The sequence below is a fragment of the Octodon degus genome, unplaced genomic scaffold (assembly GCF_000260255.1).
Source record: "Octodon degus isolate 3935 unplaced genomic scaffold, OctDeg1.0 scaffold00096, whole genome shotgun sequence".
In the NCBI taxonomy this organism is placed as follows: domain Eukaryota; kingdom Metazoa; phylum Chordata; class Mammalia; order Rodentia; family Octodontidae; genus Octodon; species Octodon degus.
The window spans coordinates 4,548,622-4,567,562 of record NW_004524672.1 but is presented as its reverse complement, the minus strand read 5'-3'; the positions used below and the strand labels follow the sequence as shown (position 1 = coordinate 4,567,562).

Here is an 18,941-nt window from a genome sequence, read left to right as displayed (position 1 = left end):
ATATATCTAATAAAGGACTAGTATCTATAATGTATAAGGAACTCTTGTGATCCAATTATTTAAAAAAATGCAATCCAATTAGGAAATAAGCAGAAGACAGAAAGAAACATCCACTCAAGAGGACATACAAGCCCATGAAAAGGTATTAACATCAGTGGCCACGGAAGAAATCAAGTGAAAACCGCAGAAAGATATTACTACTTGCCAATTAAGAGTGGCTAAAATAAAGCCGGCACAAACCCCAATCACTGATGAGGATGCAAAGCAACTGAATAGCTCAGAAATTGCCAGTGGGATCGCAAACAGGATGCTCTGAACACAGTTTGGTAGTTTCCTATAAAAGTTAACATGTACTTCACACATGACCAGCAACCCTGAACACTTATTGCAGACAATGAAAACTCACATTCACATAAGGATCTATACACACATGTTTACAAAAGCCTTATCCATAATGGCCCCAGTCTGCAAACAACCCAAGTGGTTTTCAATAGATGAGTACGCACATTGTGGTATATCCACACCACAGAATACTACTGGCAACACAGAGGAACGATCTATTGATAACAAGCAACAACCTGGAGTTGGGCGGATCTCAAGAGAATTACGCTGAGTGAAAAAAGCTAATCTCAAAAGGTTGTGTAATACATGATGCATTTCAAGAACACTACGTAAATGTGATCATATGTTATACAATGATTTCAAAAGCAAAAGACAAAAGTAAAATTTTAGTTGGCCAACAAGTGTTACCTGTGCCTTTGGTCAAATCCTGGTATCGTTTGCTTTCTTTCCTAATTCCATATACTCACTGAAACTACAGGTTTTTAAAAAATGTGCCAAATATTGTGGTTTTCTGTAATCATACATTTTTGTGGTTAGTTAGGTTGGGACAACATCAATTTAGCCTTTCAGAGAGAAATGAAAACATGTAGGACACTGTATTTGGCCTCTATATGCTCTTGAGACAAACGACACATGTCTACTACCAGTTAATTAAGTGACTGTCAAGAGCTTCACTTTCGTGGGCTTCAGTTCTTCCATCTATAAAGTGGGTCTAATAATTTCCCCTCCCTCAGAAGCTTTTATATACACTAAAAAAGGTGATTTCTTGAGTTCTTTGGTTACTTCTCAAGGCCTCCTCCACCACTGCCACTTACTACAGTCATCATGAAGGGCTGAGGTCCTCTCCTCAGGAGCACACTAGAGCCTATCTTAATACTTATTCCAGTGGTAAGATCCTAAAAGATTTAGATCCTCAAAAATAAAAAGGAATTTAAGTCTGGCTGCTTAATTTACTCATAGTCTTTTTCCAGTGTATTTATTTATTTGTTTTTTTGCAAGGATTCCAGGGTCTAGTGTGTAGTTACCGGAGTTTGACTCTGTTTAAGCAAAGTGACCTGGGGGTAGGGTGTTCTTGTCTTCCCTGGGGCAGGCGTCCAGCCCCTTACAGTCCCTACTGAGAGCCCTAGAGATGAGGTCAGAGATAACTAAATGTCACTGGTGACCTTAGGAAATGGGCCTCAGGCTCCGGCCAATTTCCTGTGTGCTTTTTCCAAGGCTGCCAAACTCATGGATAAAAAGTGTTCAGCCTGAAACTGAAACAGGGGAAGATTAGACTGAAGTAATTTTTCTGAAAAGTCTTAGTGTGGCACAGCCAGACAAGTCCTGTCTCGGTGGTCCAGAGATTCAGTGGTGGAAGTCGGGCCTCTAGGTCAACTCTCGGCACTGTCTCGGTTGTTTAGATGGATGAGACAACCTGCAACAGGAGCTGCTTGGTGATCACCGGAACAGGCCACTGAGAAACAGTGCTGAGCCGCATGGAGAACCTACCCTGGTGGCCACTGAGACAGAGGTGGGTGAGGCCAAAGAGCGTATGATTCTGCAAGCAAACTCAAAACAGTGGCTTTGCTGTCAAAAAAGGGTAGAAACATACAACCATAATGCACATAGTGCCTTAGTCATTTTCATGGGAATTCTAGGATGGAACGAAAAAGTCCAAGTATTCGCTACCCAAAACCTTGCTGTTCTCCAAGGTCCCACAATGCAGCAAGTGACTCCTAACCATACATCTAAGAATCGATTGGAGAAGTCTGGGAAGTACCCTTTCACTTAGTTCATTCAGACCACCACCAGGCACTTTCATTCTGTCTCTTGCACATATCCTGGATGGTCTAACTCTCTCCCTCCTCTTTGTATCAAGTCCAAGCCATCAACCTCTCCACAAGGGCATGCTGGTCCTTGAACCCAACTCACTGGCCACACTGGTTTAGTGATTATGTTGGCACAGAAAGCTGGTCATGACCTGTGCACCTAGCCTGGAGTCAAACTCTCCAAGGGCTATTCTACTCTATTGCAAGGAAACCTTCCTGCCAGCCCCCAGCCAGCCCCAGGCCTGGCCTTGGCTTCTGTTTGCAGGTCCACTGAGTCTGCCAGGCTCTTTTCAGTGCAGAGACATCGGTGCCTGAGCTTCCCCTGAATGGAACATTTGTCATTTTCCTTCCCTTTGTGTCTGTGAACCAGGTGGGGATACTGTTCTGTTTACTAAGGTACCTCAGCGACCAGCATGGCATGGATGATCAGCTTATTCACATGGAACACTACAGATGCTGTCCTGCACATTTGTATTCTAGAGCATTTACTTTAAACCACCTCGACATTGTTGGCATGTAGGGCTGGATATCTTTATTTTAGGGGCTGTGCATCATAATGTTTAGCAGTATCTCTGCCTTTATTCACGAGTGGGCTGTAGCACTGCTCATAGAGCTGTGACTACCAAGAACCCTGAGACACTGACAAATGTCCCTAGAAGACAGAGGAAGGACTGTCCCTGAATGGGAACCACTGCCATAGAGAAAGGTTAGACACTGGTGAATTACAGTTAAGATTTTCCTCCTGCCCACAGAATGGCTACTCAACAACCTACACTTGTCTGGATCACAGGAGGAGTCATGAGGTTTAGTACAACATCAGCCCACTTACAACATCATGGCAACGGGAACATTCATTTCAGTTCTCCTGGAATGTTAATAGCCATGACGAGGTGAGCTGGTCCATCTTGACAGACTCAACGTTTCTTTCTGCATCAATATTTTAGACTAGAGGAAGTGAAATGATAGAAGATGGTGGGGTATACAGGGGTGCGAGAAGAGCTGGGTGAAGGCCCAGGCTCTGAACATCTGATCGGACTTGGTTGTGTGTTTGGCACATAAAGAGAGCATTTTGGCTCCTTGCAGAAAGCAGCATTCTTTTTTCCTACATTGGAATGAAATGTGAAGGACTGAGTTTCGACTGACCTAACTCCCTGTCCAGCCCTCTTCGAATAATATGCTCTCTCAAGCTCACAGCCCTGTGTCAGGAATGCAGAAATAACTTCCTAGTTTCACCTGCCACACTACGACAATATTTTCAATTATTGGTTAAACTATAAATGCCCCACAAGTCATTTAAATAAATCTCACATGTATGAAATAGTCAATTGTGTTCTCGGAGCCATTCCCAGCTGTAAAAATAGAGCTATACTGAACACATTCTTTTTTCCTGCAGTTAATTGAAAATACTGCACATATAATGCATGATTTAAAGCACCCAGGAGGAATTTCAATTTGCATTCCCTATTTTAAATGTACAATCAAATGCTGTCTTAAAGTACTCCACACATTTGCTTCAATATTGCTTGCCTGTAGCCCCAGACACTCCTAACTTTTAATACTGTGAATTGGTGATTGGAGGTTTTTAATGCTCTAGGTGACTTTTTAAAACAATGGCTTTAATAGTTTTATTTTCCTGAGAAAACAAATACTCCTAGACTTGACTGGTTCAAACCTGTGTGGCCCAGAGAAAAATCTCTAAATAGCAGCAAGATGCGCCTGCCAAGAGGAAGGCACCGTAGATAAGATCATCCTTCACCAGAGTCAAAACATGGTCTTGAGTGCCCACAGCAGTTGTTTTTGGCATGTGAAAGACCATCTCTGCTCCCAAATGACAGCCAAGATGATGGTTCCAAGGGTGGCTGGCAGCAGAGTCCATGTGAATGAAGATCTGGAGAAGTAACGTACACTCAAGAAAAAGTGCCCGGATGGTGGTGATCGGGGCATAAAGGGTGTTGCAGAATTGATGCTCACCTGTCATTCCTAGGGTTGCACAAAGAGCTCATGTGTTCTTCCAGCGAACAGTTAGAAGGCTTACTCAGAGCAACGATGGTAGCTATTACAAAGATTAAAGGAAAGCAGAGACTGCCCTTAAGAGCTTACAGATTGACAGAAGATGGAAGCCTTTAATGGCCAAGAAACAAGTGAGAAAGTGATGTGTGGGATTAAGAAGGAAGGGAAGCACGCAGGAAAAGAGCCTTTGGTTGCTGGTGTCCCAACACATAGCAGATGAGGAAGAGGAGGTGGGCACTGGAAGATGAGGTGAGCTGTCCTTCCCCTACCAGGCAGAGGGAACCACCAGAGGGTGAGAGCTAGTAAACGATAACTGTTCTAGCTCCGTTCTCATTGTGGGGACAAAATACTGAACACCATAAGTTAAGTGAAAGGTTTATTATGGCTCATAGCCTGTAGCAATTTTACTTCATAATCAGCCAGCTCCAAGGCAGGATGGTATGGCAGACAGCAAGAAGCAGGCAATGAAGGCAGGACAGGCACACATCATGCCGGCCACGACCCGCCTCCTCCCACCAGACTCTGCCTGCCAGCATCACACCCCACAATAAACCCAGCAGCTGATGCCTCCAGTGCCACACACCCACAATCCTGCCACCTCCCAAAAGCCCCACCTGTGAGCACATGAGGCTTTGGGGAGATGTCTAGATAGATATCACTTGCAATAATAATCAAAGGCCGAAATCACAAGAATTTAAACTTAGGGAACACAGTGGACAATAAACATATATGTATTTATTAAATAAATAAAAGTACCAGCCACAAGTAAGCTTTGCTCCTTAAACTGTTCCTTATGCAAATCTTTAATCTTTAACTTTTTGTTCTATCAAGAAACAAAATTAGAAATAATGAATGGAAACTGAAACTAGCAATTTCGATAACCTGTCACCAGGGGCAATTTCCTCATATTTTCTATAGTAACTAAGACAGTCCCAGTATCATTCCCAGAGGGAAGGATCGAGGGGGAAGACCAGTGAAGAGAACGACCTCCTCTACATGAGGGCTTCTGGCTTTGACTGCCAACTGGTTATTCCTCTTTGCGCTCTTCTCTCAGTACAAAAAGTCTGTAAGCAAGCTGCACTGGAATGTTAAAAAAACGAGTCTGCTTTATAGGTTTGGGTCTCTAACCCCCTACTTTGGCCTCTGGCAAAAGGCCATTAATCCAGAAAAGCTCTTTGAAGCTCAGAAACCCCCTGAAGTGATGGGAATGGTGCTCTCACTTTAGGCAAATCCCAAGGCTCTTCTGTTTGTCTGCCTCAACCTCCCCAGCTAAGGTCCACGCCGAAGCCTTCAGCTTCTGGGGGAGGCATCAGTGCATTTAGCTGTGTCCAAGAAGACACTCAAGTTCACCTTCACACAATGGAGAAGTAGGGCTTGTCCCAGGCAGTCTCCGTGCTTGGGTTCCTCCTCTATAAAATCAGCAAGCCCCTCCACCTTTTAGCTCAGACAGTGGCTGTGCAGACCACAGGAGACACAAATATCCTCCTGTAAAGCTCTCACTATGTGCAGAGTCTTGTGAACATGCACCTCACACGCAGAGATGCAGAGAGGCTGCATAATTGGCCACATTGTACAGCTGGAAAGAGGTGAGAGTACATGGATGGGTTGACCTTGACTCTGGCACAGCAAGGGCTTCTCGCAGAGACAGCATCTCCTGTACCCCCATCTGGTCCCTCTGGGTCCCGTCATGCCCTCAGTTAGGCATAGGATAGGCAGTGCTGCCATTCCTCAATCTTGGCCTCTGCTTTTACTCCTAGATGCAAAACAAGCTTCTCTGAAACCTTAAACCTGATACCACTCTCCCCACAGGCCAGCACACCTCTTTCCAGTACAAATGCTTTATTTTTCTGGCCTCTAACTCCTCCTTGCATGTGAGTAAGAGACACTTCTCAGATAAGACAACTCCATCTTCCTTATTTCCCACCGAGAAGAGCCTTGCCACTGGCCCTGCAAGTGTGGGTCAGCCAGACCTAACAGACTTTATGACTAATATGTCAAGTCACGTATGAGTTAGAAATAGCACTCTTTCCATCCCAGCTTTCCAAGAAGCATTTGAATTCGGTCTCTTCCCAGGCCATCTCTAGCCTGCCATACTTTCTGAGCTCCTAGCCACTTTCCTAAGCATAGAGTCTCCACTGTCCAAGCTTCTTGTGACACAACACTCTCCAAGGCTCTGTGCCATGTGGCCACCAAAAAATAGAGAGCCCTTCATGTGCTGCAGGACCGCTGCCCTCAGAAGTAAAAATATACTTAAGGCACTGGGCTAGCCCTCAGTCTTCAGGGGATAACAGACATACCAGAAATCAGGGAGCTAAAAAAGGGTGGAGCAATCTTCAAAGCTAGGAAATTAGGAGCACACACCTAGAGATGGAAGGATGGGAATTCGGCTCAGCCTTCAAAGCCTCTCGGTCAGCAGAGACAGCCAGAAGCCAGAGCCAAGAAAGACAAGATTATTAAGATCAAACCCATGGAGGCAGGGGCATGATCTGCTCTGCTATAAAACCTAATTAGAAAATTTCGCTGATGATGGTGTGTGTGTGTGTGTGTGCGCGCACGTGTGTGTGAAAACACACACATAGAATAATCACTAAAGTAACCTATCATTACTTTTACTTTATTAGCATAGTAAAAAAAAATCACAACGCAAGGCAGAGGCTTATGGTAGTAATGAAATGTGTCACATGCAACTTGAATGCCACCTCCATAGGTGATGACCTTAAAAGGCAAGGCCATAAAAGCTATCCCTCTCTCTCCTGGTCAGCCTGGGGTTCTTTTTTTAAAAATTTTATTATTTTTTTGCGGTACCAGGGATTGAACTCAAGACCCTGTGCTTGCCAGGCAAGCGCTTATTCTACTGAGCTATCTCCCCGGCCCCATAACCTGGGGTTCTTGACCCTCATTGGTTTCCCCTTGGTGCTTGGGCAGAAGAATAAAAGCCTTGTTTCTGTGCAAAGCTGCCCTGGATTCTTTCGACAGACAGCACCAGAATCCAAAGTCATAACATATTCATGACCTACAACAGATTATTGACTGTGCAACTTTTTAAAAGTGACCTTTTCACTTGGCATGAAGTTACTAGCTTCACAGCCACCCAGTTCCTTGCCTTCCAGCCCTCAGAGCTCAGCTCCCTTTCCTCACCTCTGCTGCAGGCAGGAGTGACCAGAACACCCAACTTCTCCTAGGTCTGAGCCACCAGAAGGTCTCAGATGCCATCTGCAACAACCTTTCTGCAGCCACAGCCATGAGCTTGCAGCTGCAGGGTGAAGTGGAGCCAGCCCTTCCATGTTCAGGGTATGCTGAACCACCAAGTTTCACAAAGACAGACCCACTTCGGAGAATAACCTCCCATTGTGTTTGAGAAACGGTACATATTTGGATCTATCTGTTACAGCAGCCAGTTGTACTTCAATACAGGAGTTAGTACCTGGCTATTGTGATATACACTCAATGTGTATTCAATCATAACTTCTTTCTAAAAACTGAAACCCTCTGCATCCCACAATCTCCACAAGCCATAGAATGCAGACTGGTGAAGGATGCGTCAAGCCAAGGTGGCCAACGCACCTTGCTTGTACTCTCAGCAGGTGCTGAAGAGTTCTACCCAAGTAAGCCTTTGATAAACTCTGAATAATGAACTTCTCAGGACCTCTATAACATGAAAGGTTTTGTAAGGGCCCTATGAAGAGCAACTCCTTTTGACTAAGGAACCATTTGGGGACATTTCTCACTTTGTATTTAGGCACTGGGTCTTTAAGCTGGGTCAGGCTTTCAGAAAAACGCCTGCACTTCAGTGTCTTTCGATGGCTTGCAAGGCTATGCTCGGGCCCTGTTTACCGCAGCTGTGCCTGGGTCAGAGGAGATGGCCTCCCTCCAGCTCTGTGTGTGCCTGTACCTTGTAGTCACACATATTTAATCAAAGCCAAAGTGGTGCTAGTAACATTTCACACCTTATCAACGTTGCCTACTACAACTTCTATCTTTTTTAAGGGAACTCATTTCTCCTCTGTGAAGGATATCTCTTTACATTCAGTCACAGAGAGCCAAACAAACAATGCATAGCCAATATAAATCAATAGATAGAATACTACTGAGTTTAGAGCGAAAACAGGATTTTGTGGAGTATAAAGTCAAAGAAAAGAGAGGACTACATTACCCACGAGGCCTTTCACTACCTCCATGCTGATACCTCGCCTCACACCTCAAAGCTTCACCTCTCATCCACATTCCTGACATTTCAGTCACTTCTGTATGTTAGGGGCTGTGCACTGGTACCCCAGAGTCTCCCAGCCAGCCCACAGGAAGAAGATGATGCTACCGCACATCTCAGAGGAGGACCCTGAGGCCATGGAGATACCCCACCACTTGGTCTACAGAAGTGTTGTGGGCACCAGCTTCTCAGGGCTGCTGGGAAGACGCAGAGGGCAGGGCATAGAGGGCCACTCTGGTCCTCAAGGCCACGGACTGCTCTCCCACAGTAGCTAAGACAGAGGCAGAGGACTTCCAGGAAGCCTTCTCCAAAGACTCAGTCCCCCTCACCACAGCTGACCTTAAGTGTCACCATTTTCAGAGCTCATCGCTGGCCTAATGTAAGATCTAGCAGCAGGGTGGGGATGACAGGACCATCTGGTCTGGTGGAAGAGCATTTTATCATCATGATGTGCACAGATAACACAAAGCAAACTCACTCTAACAGAATGTTATCATCTCTTTGAAATCCTCTACAGACAATGCACTGGCACATGCCCCAAACACACACAATGCGGAAAGTCACTGCCCTCAGCTATCTTGAATTGTTAAAGTGTCACAGAGGTGCCTTTCTTATCAAGGGCAGAAGATACTCAAAGGTTAACCTGGTTTATAGATACTGCTGTGCTCCTTCTCCGAGCACGTATGTGCTCGAAAACTTGCTCTGAAACTGAATGTCACCCAGATGGAACAGGGTCGCCACCTTCAGCTCCTGGAGGTCCTGTGCGGGGCAGTGATCATGAGCAAGTCCTGCGGCCTCTCTTTTAGTGTTATGGGAGATCTTGTTTAAGAACCTGGCAGTGAACATAGAGAAAAGGAGACAAGAATTGGCTACATGCTGTAGGGAAACATGGTGACAGTTCCCAAATGTGTGTGTGTGTGTGTGTGTGTGTGTGTGTGTGTGTACGTATTCAGGTGGGTAATCAAGGAAGGTGACAAGCAACATTTCAGTACCAATTCATACCCAGGCTTGGCACATGGAGAGGCAATGGGTGACAGCAGTTACAGATACCAGTTCCCAATCTATCACAGCCCTGACCTTGCAAAGTGATTTAAGTCGATGAATCGCCTATTTCCCTGCCCATGAAACAGGACAAATGTGATCTTTCTCTGCAGAGAGAGTGTAACATCTTTATTATCTGCATTTGCCAGCAGCTGGAACTGGAGTCCAGAGAGGGAAAAGGCCTAAGGCCACACAGTGGCTGGCTGGGTTAAGCCTAAGCTCATTTCATCCCCAAATTCAGTCTCTGTCTAGCGATGTCCTCACCTTTATTTTGCAGGGACTTTTGCTTTGTTACTCCATCAAGCTGTCTTGGCCCCCTCATTGAAAAAATTGCTCCAGAACCAGGAATCTGTGCAGGGGCCTGTAGACCCGGAGTCTGCACCCTGCCGCCTGCCACCGAGCACCGACCAGGTTGCTCTAAATGTCCGAGACTCAGTTTTCTCACTTCCAAATTGGGTCTAACCGTGCCCTCCGGGGGTCACTAGGGTTCCACAAGGTCATGCATAAAACACATCTAACAGCACTTGACACATGGACGTTTTCCACTGCGTTTTCCCTGGGAGGCAACTGTTTGGGTGCCTTCATTCTAGGTGCAGGAGAATGGGTCCACAGGAGTGAGACAGACCCGAGGGCTCCCCGTAGGACAGACACAACTAAAATACAAGGTCCAGGGAGGCCAAAAAATGGACTTACCTTGCTCAAAAAAATTTTAGCCTAATAAGCGATATATACACAGGGACTATGTTTTCCTACACTCAACTGTGCTAAATTAATTCACATTAGTAAAATCAGCACTTCAATATTCATAATTTACCACCTTGCCGCACAAGAATAAGTTTATTAGGAATACTTTAGCACCTTCGGCCAATCCTCCAAATTGCTATTGTAATCAACACATCATTAAGAAATTAACATAGTTTGGCAGATGATATGAGTCTTTTAGTAAATTAATTTCAAAGAGAAAAGCCATATATTTAGAATGAAAATTTTCCTTATAATTAGGCCACCACACAGAATCTCCAGCCTGGGTTGGCCAGATAGCTCAGTGGACTAAAAGCGCCTGCTTAGGCAGATGCAGGGGCTGGGGTTCGATCCCTGGCTTGCTGTGCCGGCCCTGCCCCTGGGGTGTGCTGAGATGGCCACTGAAACTGGGTGTAGTGGCACATGTCTGTAATCCCAGCGCTTGGGAGGCTGAAAATAGGAGGATCACTATGAATCTGATCCGTGTAGTGAGACCCTGTAGACCCTGTACTAAATACAACAAGCAGACAAACAAAGAAACACTCTCCATCTTCTCCCATCTCACTGACAGTGCAACAATTCAGGTGCGGCATCTCCTTAGCAGATCCACGTGGATATCTGCCTGTGAAAGCCCAAAAAGAAACCCTACTGATGGTGGCAGAAAATACATTTGGAAATGTTTGCTAAGGTTCCTCTCACATTCTCGGAACACATGCGATGGGAACGAAATCATAATTAAATGACTGTGCATCTTAAGCTCATTGAGCACATGTTTAAAATGGTTATTTCTGGATATCTGGACCTCATCTGCCATATGAGAATGACTTTTTCATAGACCGACAAACAAGGATGAAAAGAGAAGTCTCTGGATGCTGCCCTTGCAAAGGCCTATGTATTAAACCAAATAGATGGCTTTTCCTAGGCTACAGACGCTTATTCATTCTTTACAACTAACTCAAGGGAAAATGCAACCAGGCTCTTGCAATGTGTCCCTGCAAAGAGCTCTTGCAAACAGGGCTGTTCTCCCACAGGCAAGAACGGCAATCAGAGAGACCGCCTTTCACACACGGGCCATCTTTCACTGTTGGCCCCAACACAGAGAGCCCACAGCCTGCAGGAAGGACAGATGGCTGTAGGTCTGGCACAAAGTGTGCCAACACACACAGCAAGCCACTCCCTCACTTACCAGGTCAAAGGGACAAAGGAAACATGAATCCCAGAGAAGTCCAATGTGCACCTGTCCTCCTGTCCCAAATATAGGCTGGCCCCATGACCACCCGTGTCACCTAAGTCACCTCCATTCCTGCCACTGGGCTCGGCAGCTATGATATACTCTCCACTTCATCTTCACCACATTGCAAGGGCGACTGGCCTTATGCCCAACTCACAAATGAAGAAGCTGGGGTATGGAGTTAAAAAATTCGGTTATGGCCTCATCATGGTCAGTGATCAAACACAGATACAATCCATAGCCCACTGGCCCCTTAGATACTATACTTTGGACAAGGAAGAGGAGGTGGAGAAGAGAATCTCTGTTATTTACAAGTGACAGATTGTGAAGTAAAGGTAACTATATAATTTAAGAAAAGAAAAGCTAAAGCCCAGAGTTCAATTCAGTACCTTTTGAAAACCACATCACACTTACTCTTTGGCTCTGCTGAGATTCAGCGAGCCCAGCCTGAGTTATTCCTTTGGATTCTATATAAATGTACTCTACCTTCCCAATCCAAAGGTCAGTACTAATTTTAGACTCTAGTCTCAGGGAAAAAAAAAATAGTGCCTAAGGAATGAACCAGAGAGCCAAAAGACATAAAAATGTTACTTTAGACAACATCAAGAAATTGGCCTCTTTCCACCTCCTGGTTTGGTTGTATACCGAAGGAGATCATGTACACAGCGAGAAGATAGCTTTTGAAAGGAGGAGTGGAGTGCGGCTTGGCAGGAATTTCCTTCCAAGAAGGGATAAATATGGCTCATGGATAGGTCTTTGAAACCCTTGGTTTCACCTCACCGCTCACACATGTACAGACCTGGGTCCCAGTACTGGCACCAACACACACACAGGATCTCTGATTTTGGACAACTCAAGCGTCCCACACTCTTCTTTCCCTCACTGTCTAATGTGGAACATCAGCACCTGTCCCAGAGAAAGGCACAAGGTCCGCGGCCACACAGACCCTCTGTCAACTGAACACCAGCGGCAGTTGGGTCACTTGCCTGCCCGGCACAGCCCCTTCCACACTTTCCTCTCCTGATCACAGGATGGAGTGTGTGACTTGGCCTCAGCCAATCAGAATCCAACATTCTCCTGACCACAGCCATTGGTGGAGGGAAAGGCGAAGGACCAGAATTGAGCCAATCAGACTCCTAGGATTTTTTTTTCTACGTGAGATCGTTAAGGAAGCCCCAGGAGGCCAGGGATACTTGTCCTCCTATCTCTGAGAGAAAGAAGACAATCAGCAGGAAGAAGCAAAGCCAAGAGGAAAGAGGTAGGGCTGAGAGCCTCAAGGCTCTCTGTCTCTGGTTCCAGTCAGCTTCAGAGCCAAAGCCACCTCGGCCAGGCCTGGGGTTTACAGTGCAAAGCGATCCTCTCCCCTGGTGCTGTGATTCTGCTGCAGTTACTCTGATTTAGGATCCTGTGCTTGAAAGAAAACGTAAAAGAGGAGTTAACAGCTCATACAGCCTGAACAGTGAATCTTCAATGCAAATACAGTAACGTCTTCCTAAGTAGCTTCCTTGCTTTAATAATGAAGAAAAAAATGAACTTTAGTAGAAGAAAACACTGCCATTATTCAGTCCTCTCCTGAAAGAAAGGAACATCTATTTTCATTGGCAGTCACCTTACTCATTTGGGAGTGGGATTTGTACTTGGCATTAGGCCCTCTCACGTACCCACGTGTACTTTTTAGGTTTAGATCATAAAATCTTAGGATAAAAACAAGTGGTTATTTTTCCTACTACCATATTTGTTGGCATTACACATGGGACGGGAGTGAGGCACCGATGATATTTTGGTGTGTTCTCAGGAGAAATCCACAGGTGGCCCAAGTCCTCACTGTACAGTGCGGCTAGGGGCTCAAAACAAAGTTGAGTTCATCAAGATTTGCACGCCGTACAAGAAATTCTTTCATCTTTTTGATAGGGCTTTGTTTACTTACCCAACACTCTTCTCTACATTATCTTTCTCCTCAGCATTAACTGATAAAAATAGAAGGGCACACTGGATCCCAATTCTCAAATTATCTTCTCATGCAAAGAGCAAAGTCTGAGGTAAACATAATCAAAAGCCCAGATGATCCCGATTGGATCTCACATGAGGGTGTGCTCCAAACTCTGGAGGAATTCAAGGATGAAATGGGACGTGTCTGTCTGTCACAGTCCGCTGATATCATTACAAACGGGATTGCTGAGCTCTCTGTTGCCATGGCTGTGCCCAGAAGCAATCCCAGGAGGCTGCTCTGGACTGGCCTCATGCGCAGACCTGATACTTCCAAGGGAATAAAGAGGAGACTCGCTGAGCATGAGTAAGCCTGGCATTGGGGTGGAAGGTGGTCTTTTGCCACAGGAACTGCCAAACTAACCTTTCAGTGTCCTTAGATAGACTGGAAACATAAAGACATAACTTAAATATGTGTTTTATTGCAGTTGACTCTATTCACTGCCTGAGGGCATTTTTAAAAAACCCAACACTGAATTCCAGATCACGCATACCATCTTTTTATGTAGAAAGATGATTCCTAGAACATTTATGGAGAACAGGCTTACAAAGAAGATCCAAGTGTAGGAGGCCTGATTTCTTGAAAACAATTTTGTAAGCACCTCCAAGTGGGAATACAAACTAAATCTTCATGTTGGCCTGCAATATTTCTGAGTACTAATGCAGAATGATTTTATAGGCTTAGAAAGCAGAGAGATAGACAAGAATTCATGGTATCTCACCACAGAATAATGCATTTGAGAAAAATTTCATCTACATTTGATATTGTATTTATGAGAAAGCTGAAGCAAAAAAAGCAAAGTTACATATTTTTAAAAAATTTATAAGCAAGCTTTAATGAGATATTCTCATTCATTTCAATAATATCCACTATACAGACCAGAAAACAGTTACTGATGGTTTACGTAGAAAGTCAGGGGCACAGCCCAAACCCTCTCTCACCCAGGGCTCTTCCTACCCAGCTTACCAGCCACAAGACTTCCATGGCCAAATGAGGTCACTAAGGGGTCATAAATCATCATCTCCAGGAAGGTTACTGGAAATAAACCAAAATGGGGTTCACTACCTTGTACAAACCATGGAAGGCCAAGTCAGAGGTCCTCAAGAAAGACAACCCATCCAGAAAGGGTCCACATGAGGACAATCCAAGCAGTCACAGGCCCAGAAAGCACTCTTGTGCTGCTGACTTCTAAGTGATGCTCTGCTTCAAAAGACATGGTTGATCAGAAATTTAAAAAGCATGAATATAAATAATAAATTCAGAAGTACCAAGACCAGAAATGGCAACCTAGGGGGAAAGGTCCCCATTAAGCTTAAAATATAAGCCCTGTTCCATAAAATACACAGTAGATTTAGGCAAATACGTGAAGACAGTTGGTGGGGTTTGGCATCTGTGAAATGCCTTTGCTGGTGCAAACAAAACTAGAACACAGGTACAGCTTCTCAGGGCTTAGGGTCTTAAGTGTGCTGTGATAACTCAGCAGCTGCGGCCACTGAGCTGGGCACAGGGCAGAGCTCCATGGTGTGCACAGGGCATGCGTGCTAGAGACAGGTGGGGTCAGTGACTGCCAGGAAACACACCGGAACAGGTGATGCTAGACCTGAGTCTGGAAAAGCAGGCAATGAGACAAACACTGGCCCTACATGGAGGAAGGGAATCTGGGCAGAGACACAACAGGGGTATGTGTAGCCCTATGATACGCGAGTCTATAGGAAACCCAGTGTGCAAGAAAATCATTTCCGGAAGGGAGCAAGACAAGGAGGTAGGAAGGGGCAGAGCAAAGCTGAGACCCTGTCAGGTCATCACACACAGCTGGCAGCCTAGGGAATCACTGGGGCACAGTGGCAAGTCCCCCAATGCGTGCTGACGAAAGCTCAAGCTCTGTGCCAAGACTGCCCAAAGGTAGCTAAGTATCTGTGGCAACACACTGGATGACTCTGGGCCCACGATGTTCCAACTGCCAGGGGGTCCTGGAGCAGCCCGTACCTTCACATTCGCTTCCCCACTGCTGCCTGGGATGTGGGATTCAACCTGTCTCATCTACTTGGGGTGGGGGGGCAGGGAATACAACAGCTGTGAGTGAGGTCTGAAGTGCAGACACAGGAGAGGTAACACCAGAATTCTGTCTCAGCTACCCAGCTACACGAGTTCGAAAGCATTCTGAGAAACTCAGGTACAAGACTGCATAAAAACACTGCAGGCCTCACTGTGCCACCTGAGACACCTACTGTGACATGACATAGCTCCTTGGGTTTATCCTGCACACTTAATTTTCATTGGGCGACATACAGCAGACTCAGCTTTCAGGGGGCTGGAGGAAAGTTAGGTCAGCAATAATGCAGGAAAGATACAAAACTAGGGGCAGAAAACTGTGCCGTAAGCCCTTGGGATCCTCAGCTGCCAATGGCTGTCTCAGCCTAGGGTTACTAGCTTGGAACCAATGGGAACAGGAAAGGCACTGTCAATGATGGTTCAGGGGGACCCTGAAGGCAGCCAATCTTCAGAAAATGGCACCAGCACTCGCATGAGTGTTATTACCTGGGGAACAAGCCTCATCTTCCAGGTCTTCTGATTTTTAAGACAAGCCATAAATGCAAGAGACCCCCCTCCAGATGTCCAAATACCAACTCCATTTCTGTATGCTTTGTTCAGGCGTGCAGCACATGTGCCGGCCGCAAGTGGCACTATTTTGCCACTTCTACACTAAAGCAAGGCAGAACTACAGTGAGCAGAGTAGAGATTTATGGGCTCTCAGAGAAAAGCACCAGGAACTTGGGGAATTGCTGGAGGCAGGAGTGCGCAAGTCCAGCACCACCGGGTAGCTCCTGCTCCAGCACTTCTGAGAATGGTGGCAGAACAGTGGTGATATCACGACCAAACAAAACAGAAAAGAAAAAAAAAAAAAATCCAATGAGCAAACAACTACTACAAAAAATCCTGGGACACTTGGCTAATGCTGAAGTGGTTATGTGGTGGACAATAAAAACTAAAACCAATTTTGGATTTCTTGTTAGAATAAGTCTACTGGAGTGCACAGAACCAGTTGGAAAGCAGGAGAATGCTTTGCTGGCTGCCACGCCGGGACTCATGCTAGACTGGAGACAGCTGAAGCTGTGGGAACATGGTTCAGCCACAACTGTACAGAGAGCAGAAAGAAAAGGGGTGGAGAGAGGCCTTGGGGAACCCAGCAGGCAGCAGAGACGCCAGGGAACAGGCAGAAAACTGAAGATGGCACAGAGAGGAGAAAAGCACCAGAAAGGCACAAAACCACCTCAGCGATGCCACAGAGCAGCCTGTGGGTAGGTAGGAGGCTGCCTGTTCTGCAAACTGTGATCTTCTACTTTGGGGTGACTCCAGCCAGCTTTCCAGAGAAGGAAAGTGGAGTTGGGTCACAGCTCAACTAAGAAGGGGACACGTGGCGGCACTGAGTGCTGAAGTAGGGACACAGGAACAAGTTTAGGACATCTTGAAACGCTGCTAAAAAAGAGGAACTCCCAAGTAGAGAGACTGAAGATAAAAGTACAATTCCCAAGCAGAAGGAGGTGTTGAGATGCAAGACACCACTGGAGACACAATCCCTTCCTTGAGGAGGACTCTGTTCCAATGTTCTCTAACTCTGCAGTCCAACTTGATTTTTCTTCCATCATTCCACCCTATTTTTAAAATCATGTTTTATACTTTATGTTTGCTTTCTGTCTTCTCCCACAAGAACACCCACTCCAAAGCATCAAGGACCTGCTATCTTTACACACACAGAGGCCTAGCAAAATATGCAAACTGAGAAGCCAGGATCCACTGGATGGCAGGGTAATATGGAAAAGAGATGGCATAGAACACGCAGCAAATCTGGCAACCTCTGCTGCTCAGTGGAGAGGGCCGGCAGGCCACCTGAGGAGCTTTAGGGAGGGCAGACGCTGGAGATCTCGCCACTGAGGTGACATGGGAGCTCCAGTTTGCAGCCTGGGAGAAGGAGCTTGTGGGGTAGAGACCATAAGACACTGGAGTTTCTGACCTCAGCAGCTGAGCATCTTGGGATGAGGACAGGACCCGGATGGGGTGAGTGGCTTGGGCAGCTGGACAGGGAAGGCCACTGGATTTGATGGGTTGGGGGTTTCTAAAGCATCACCCACATAGACCTGGGATAAGGGCAGACATTCCTTCCCTCTTCCTTTTTAAACCAAAGTCCTTGTCCTGTGCCACAAAGACAGGACAGAGATGTCAGGAAGGTGGGGGCGTGGCTGGGGACCAGGCTAGGTTACCACCTCTCTGACTAGTGTTCAACTAGCTCACGTGAAACTGAAAATTAAGGTCCTTTGGAGGCACAGGAATTTTTGCCCTTTCAAAAATTGCACTGATAGATGAAGTTCCTAGGAGATGGAGATTTTCTGCTTAGGTTCACTTTTTTAGAGAATAAAAGATGGAAGGCAGTATCATGACCTTCAGTAATTGCCCTGCACGGTACAGTACTTTCAAAAATTATTTTAGTAAAGATTCAAAACTTGGGGGTTGAACGAAACCTTCCCTTTAAGACTAGCACCCACAGGTGAATGGCTGAAGACATTTCTTTTCTGCTTGTGTTTTGTAAATACCTTAGAATGACTGGTTTAGATTTGCAGATTGCAGGAAAGTATCTCCAATTTTGAGATGCGCTTTAGATGTGCAAATTAGCGATGCTGACATTTTCTCCAGTTATCTACTCCAGGTCAACTTCCCACATAAAATCTCCAGAACACAAAATTATCAGATAAATTGTTCCCAGAACAGTTCCGAGAAGTAAACGGCTTCCTGGCTTGAGAGAGAAAAAAGTCCCTCCCACACCTTTTTCTGTCGATGGTAAACGTAAGAGCGCTCTCTGCCATGTAGTCCCAGCAAGACACAGCGGTGTCCGCGCTTTCTCCAGAGACACACAGCGAAGACGGTGTTCCTAAAACACTAAAATCTTCCCCATCCTCTCCCGCAGCACCTGAAGGTGGAGGGCTGGCTTACGTAACAGAAGCTTTCTCTCGCTCGGCTCCAGGGCAAATCAAACGCTGTACCCAAATCCTCCCTGAATTTCGCAGTACTTTCTCCTTACCTGTAGTCACTAGCCACTTTCACCCGGGAAACTAGCCTGGACCTGCCCGAGCGGGGCGAGCCGGTGGCAGAGGAGGATGCAAAGCTCTCCCCCGGCCCCGGTCTTTCCACCCTCGGCAGAGGTAGCAAGTACCAGCGGAGTCGGGCTGTCTCGCGCGTCCCGCGCTCTGGCTGAGCCGGGGTCGGGGACGCCCGCTCGCACGCGAATATCCCGGGCTGAGGGTCGCGGGCCGAGCCCGGGACTCCAGATGCCGCGCGCCCGGGGCCACCGGGGCCTCTCGGACCGGGACGGGGCGCGGGGTGGCGCCGGGAAAGTTGCTCCGCCTCGCCGTCGGCGCCCGGCCCGCTCCCCGCAGCCCTGGCTCCAGGGCGCAAGGTCGCGGAGCCGGGGCCGCGTTACCCGCACTCACCGCACTCAGCGCTCGCTCTCTCGGGTCCGGTGGGGCGCGGCCGGCCGGGTCTCTGCGGCGCGGGGCAGCTGGGAGGTCGGCGGCGGCCGGG

The 18,941-nt window shown here is 46.6% G+C and overlaps 1 protein-coding gene across 2 annotated transcripts in view; it reads right to left on the bottom strand.

The window, feature by feature from the left end:
- Positions 1 to 18,935, bottom strand: part of Serpine2 (serpin family E member 2) — an 83,795-nt gene extending 64,860 nt beyond the window's left edge. For both annotated transcript variants that reach the window (XM_004638155.3, XM_023723062.1), the window contains exon 1: positions 18,851 to 18,935. The gene's annotated coding sequence lies outside the window, so the exon portion shown is untranslated. The remainder of the gene's footprint in view (positions 1 to 18,850) is intronic.
- Between the last annotated feature and the right edge of the window lie 6 nt (positions 18,936 to 18,941).